The following is a 6,197-nucleotide window of genomic DNA, read 5'->3' on the forward strand; positions in this document are numbered from 1 at the left end:
CTCGTTTGAATTGGTTTATATTGTTATTTCGCTTTGGTCATTGTTGAAGGCCGTATGGTAACCCATAGTTGTTAATTTCTGTGTCATTTGGTCTCTTGTGGATAGTGTTCGCATTGGCATTAATACCCCATCTTCTTTTTTTATAGTTTAAAATCATTATTAAGATACAATTACTTTAACGTAGATACAAGTATCTTGTCTTAGGGAGGAATAAATCCTACTTTATAAAGAATCACTCTGATTCAAACAAAAAAATTTCTGAAACCGATATTATCAAGATGCTTGATTTCTTGATTGACAACATATTTGTTACGTTCGGAGGACGTGTTTTTCAACAGACTTTCGGCATCCCAATGGGAACAAACTGTGCCCCTCTACTTGCTGACTTGTTTCTTTATTATTATGAGGCTGACTTCATGCAGGGACTTCTTAGGAAGAAAGATAAGAAGTTGGCAATATCCTTTAACTCTACTTTCCGCTATATAGATGACGTTCTTTCACTAAACAATTCAAAATTTGGTGACTATGTGGATCGCATCTATCCCATCGAATTGGAGATAAAGGATACTACAGATACAGTTAAATCGGCTTCATATCTTGACTTACATCTAGAAATTGACAATGAGGGTCGGTTGAAGACAAAACTTTACGACAAATGAGATGATTTCAGCTTTCCAATTGTGAACTTTCCATTTCTAAGTAGCAACATTCCAGCAGCACCTGCATACGGGGTATATATCTCCCAATTGATACGATATTCCCGTGCTTGTATTTCCTATCATGATTTTCTTGACAGAGGGTTACTGCTTACAAGGAAGCTATTAAACCAAGAGTTCCAAATGGTGAAGTTGAAATCATCCCTTCGTAAATTTTACGGACGCCATCACGAGTTGGTTGACCGTTATGGAATAACCGTTTCACAAATGATATCGGATATGTTCCTCACGTCGTAACTACAATCTCCTTCCCTTTCATGAATATGACCTACCGAATTAGACTATTTACCGGATTTGTAATCACATAAGCAACACGACGGGTGCCGCATGTGGAGCAGGATCTGCTTACCCTTCCGGAGCACATGAGATCACCCCTAGTTTTTGGTGGGGTTCGTGTTGTTTATTCTTTAGTTTTCTATGTTATGTCACGTGTACTATTGTTTTTCTGTTTGTCTTTTTCATTTTTAGCCATGGCGTTGTCAGTTTGTTTTAGATTTATGAGTTTGACTGTCCCTTTGGTATCTTTCGTCCCTCTTTTATTGCTTTATTCACATGAAGTAAGACACAAATAAATTGTAACGACTCGATAACGGCATATATAATAGAATTCACTTTGTAAGTGATTTAATGGGTCATTTATTTTATGGAAGGGGTGATTTGTCGTTTTTATCTTCTATTTATAATGACATTTTTATCGCGGAAAAGTCATTATTTTTTCAGCAATTTTCAACGAACGATCAATTCAAAATTTGTTTCGAGTGACAATACATTTTTTTCAAAACAAGGAATTAGGGCCCGTATGCATAAAATGACATAAGTTTAGATATCGAATTTAATTATATACTCTACCGACCCCATTGTGAGGTCCATGACTGGATTTCAAAGGAATATGAGAATATTTCATCAGTAATACTTTTATACAGTCAAAGATATAAATATGTAAAAGGATATGAATTGACACGACGACAGTACGAAATCGTTTAATAATATTTTCAAAATCCTTAACACGAATGTGTTTAATCTGGCTTGTTTTAAAATTGTTAGGAAAATGTTAAATTCATCTCACAAATTATACCTTTATTCTAGCGATAAAATTTCAAAACAATACAATATTTGTTTTTAAAGTTAAAAGGCGCATCCCGTCATTGTTTGCATGTGCTATGTTATTTTGTTTTGTATTCTTGTCTTCAATCTATTGTTATGTGGTTTGTGTTCAAGCCTTTTTATTTTTTCATTGTTCAATTTAGTTTTTAAAGTAAATAAGATTATAAAACAATGTTGACTTATGTAACCCTATTGTTGGCGTTTTTACCTTTTTTCTGTCTATTTGTTTTGTTTAGACAATGATATCAATAAAACGGAATTTAATGCAACTGCCATACAAGGGAGAGGTCAAGCTAGCTATAAAACCGTGTTAAATCCACCACTATTTTGTATTCTTCATTCACACTCTCCTTTCGTATGATGTTTGAATTGTAACCTTTTGATTTTGCCATTTGATTAGTAAGTCTCTGTTTTGAATTTCCTGGGGGTTCTATTATTTTGTTAATACTTTTTGAGATATCTTCTCTACAAATTATCATTTACATTTTGTTCTAGTTGTAGTCACATTCCGTTCATCCTTACCCCATTTACGACATTCCCGATCATCGAAATTTTCCTTGGCAATAAGGACTATGACATGTTTCACTGGTTGGACATGCAATGCTGCTTCTCTTTCCTATCACGTAGATCCATCACTTTCTCTTTCTTAAAAAGAAGTTTTGAGTTCTTCCAAATTCAAGAATTATTCAGTTTTCTGTGTAGTATCTAGGCTGTTGTAATGTTTATTGAGTTTTATCGGTAGTGATCTTGTCTATCCTTTTTCCAGACCTATTAACAAAATTTGGGTTTAGACAGATGGAACTAGCGGTGCAATCGTCGGGTATGCTTTAGTAGGAAACGAAAGAACAGAACGAAAAAACAGCAATAACCATGATAAAGATTTAAAGATGGTATGGGTAGAAATCTATTTATCAAATTACAATATAGCAACAAAAACAACCCAACTTTGATGTCATAGTTGTACTTTGTACACAAAATTGTCTACTTTCCCAATCAAAATTTAAGTTTATATCTTATTGGGATCAGAAGGTGTTCTATAATATGCACTGCATCGTCAATTGCTAAAAGTACAATCACAAAAAAACTTTAAGGAAAATTCAAAAAGAAAAGTCCCCAGTCAAATAGCAAATTCAACGCTCAATTACATCAAACGAATGAATAAAACAGTGATATCCCTAAATTGGTATAGGCATTTTCTTATGTAGAAATTGTTAAATTATACCTTGTTTAAAAGCTAGCTTTAAAGGTCTACCTGTACCACTTTGGTATTATTCACAGTTACACCTCTTGAAATTTTATCGGTAAAGTATAGCTATTGTTATTTGTCTGGAATTTGCCTGGAGCAAGTTATTCACGATCTTCAAGTATATCAACAAGGTAGAAGACAATTGTTCTTCAAATAAATCGTTAAATTATATATCCCAGATGGTTGAATAACACAATAATTTAAAAAACTTTTATATCAGGTGTTAAAAATCAGATTACACTTGATTTTTAGATAAATGGGTTGGGATCCCGATAACATGTTTAACCCCGCCATATTATATATTTGTGTATTAACATCAGGTGCAAAAAATCAGATTACACTTGATTTGTTTTAGATAAACGGGTTGGGATCCCGATAACATGTTTAACCCCGCCATATTCTGTATGTATGTAGTTATCAAAGGTACCAGGATTTTAATTCAATACGCCAGGCGCGCGTTTCGTCTACATAAGGCTCATTAGTGACGCTTACATCGAAATAGTTATACAGCCAAACAAGCTCAAAGTTGAAGAGAATTGAGGACACGAAATTTCAAAAATTTGTGCCAAATACGGCTACGGTAATCTATTCCTAGGATAAGATAATCCTTAGTTTTTCGAATAATTCAAAGTTTTGTAACAGGAAATTTATAAAAATGACCATAAATTGATATGCATGTCAACATCGAAGTGCTGACTACTTGGCTGGTGATACCCTCGGGGACGAAACATACACCAGCAGTGGCATTGACCCAGTGGTGTAAATAGTTATCAAAGGTACCAGTATTATAATTCAATACGCCAGACGCCTGTCACAAGACAGGAGAATGTAATTCAGTGATTCAGAAGACCGTTGGTTTTCCCGTTTGAATGGTTTTACACTAGTAATTTGGGGGCCCTTTATAGCTTGTTGTTTGGTTTGATCCAAGGCTCGGTGTTGAAGGCCGTACTTTAACCTATAATGGTTTACTTTTTAAATTGTTACTTGGATGGAGAGTTGTCTCATTGGCACTCATACCACATCTTCCTATATCTATTGTCATTTGTTTATGTGTTTCATATTTGTTTTCGTTTAATTTTTTTTGTTCATAGATTAGTTTTCTCGTTTTAATTGTTTTACATTGTCATTTCAGAGCAATTTATAGCTCACTTTACGTTATGGGGTTTGCTCATTGTTGAAGGCTGTATGGTGAACTATAATTGTTAATGTCTGTGTCATTTGGTCTCTTGTGGAGAGACATTAATAAACATATGATACAAGTGAAAAATGTAAATAATTTAAAAATATGATAATCAAAATCGAATATGTGAGAGACAAAAAAACACTTTGCAAAACTTTCACCCCTATTTTTTGGTGGGGTTCGTGTTTCTTACTCTTTAGGTTTCTATGTTGTGGCATGTGTTCTATTTTTGTCTGTTTGTCGTCTTTCATTTGTCAGTTTATTTTCGATTTATGAGTTTGACTGTCCCTCTGGTATCTTTCGTCTCTCTTTTCAATCTTTATGAGCAATCGTGTCGTTGTCATCAGCCCTGTCATTCTGTTTATTTTTCAAATTTCTCATCTTTATGTTTTGTTCAATCATTCAGGAAAAAATAAAATGATTTGCTTTTTGATTTGAAGAAAAAGTCCACTTCTTCTTCATTGAAAAATGATGAAAAGTTTAATTACATAATTATGTGATATTGTCGTGAATATTTTGTTTAACTGCGCACTCGCATTATTTTCGTGGTAACGATTCTATGCCTTCCTGTGTATAACCAAACTAAGATTGTGAATTATGTATAAAAGGATATTGAGGCTACTGTCCGATATAAAACTCCATGATATAACTTTAAAGGTTAAACAATATTTGTAGTAACTATACTATATAGTGTGTGATAACATTGTGTGAGGGAATTCGACGTTTGCTGTACCACTGGTCACTCCAGTGCAATTCATGACAATACCACTGCATCAATCAGAATTAATTTTTTTGCAGTGTTTTAAGAAATTATTTTGCTTTGTTGTCGCGTATTAGTTGAGAAACATTCAATGTTTTAAAAAGGCGAATTTTCTGTATAAAGTCAATGATTATGTTGACTTTTGAAGGCCAAACTTACTACAGCCTTAAATACGCGAATGAAAGATCAAAAAACTATACCAATACATAATGACATGTTTATGAAATTATAACAAATCTATTGGTTAACAAATTTTTATTCGTTATTGCAAAATAATGAAATTAAAATATCTGACATTTTCTCCCTACCCAGTTTACCCCTATACATTTTTATGATGTGGACTGGTCATTTTAATTGAATCGTAGGCAATTTGATTGGATTAAATTGTTATTAGTTTACCTTCAAACTTGTTTATGCTTTTCATACATGACTATTGATTAATTAAAACGTGCATGAATGTGTACGGTAACTAAAATGACCTTCAGACTGGACACTGGACGAGTCAATATTATGTTTTATCAATGAAAGTTAAGTTATGAAAGGTAAGAATTGCCAATTATTCTATTTTCAAAATTTTTTCGGAATATACAGTTGAAAGGTTAATTTTAAAAGCCTATTGTGAAGATTAAAGAGAAAGTTTACAAAAAATACGTTTTGTTCAATTTCGTAAGAGAAATGCCGAAATATATTTTACGCACGACTACGGCAGGTAAAATTATTTATCATAATAAAAAAAATGCATTTTTCAGTCTCATTGGAATATGTTCATTACAATTAATCCCAAACTTAAGAAGTAAGTAAATAAAGTCAAAACATATCCGATATGCCTATTTCTGCACATTAAAAGTCAATACGATCGTTTTAAAGTCAATTTCGTCTACCTCACAAAATCTTGTTAGGCACTATAGTTAAACCTTTTGTTTACTACCTACTACATGCCTTATTATCACTACCACTTTTGTTTACGAATGATGTCCTTATACCAATGATATAATCTAGTTAATGTTTTGACTAGTTTGTGAAATCGAAAAACCCTGGTCCACATTTTACAAGAATCGACATAATCTCGACAGTACTAACTGTACTCGACTGAGGTCTGATATGATTTGATATTTTCATTATTATCCCGTTTGGAAAAAAAGCATTCCGTTGAGTGTCAAACCGTCCCACCTACATCATATATGAACATTT

This window comes from Mytilus trossulus, chromosome 9 (genome assembly GCF_036588685.1).
Source record: "Mytilus trossulus isolate FHL-02 chromosome 9, PNRI_Mtr1.1.1.hap1, whole genome shotgun sequence".
Lineage (NCBI taxonomy): Eukaryota > Metazoa > Mollusca > Bivalvia > Mytilida > Mytilidae > Mytilus > Mytilus trossulus.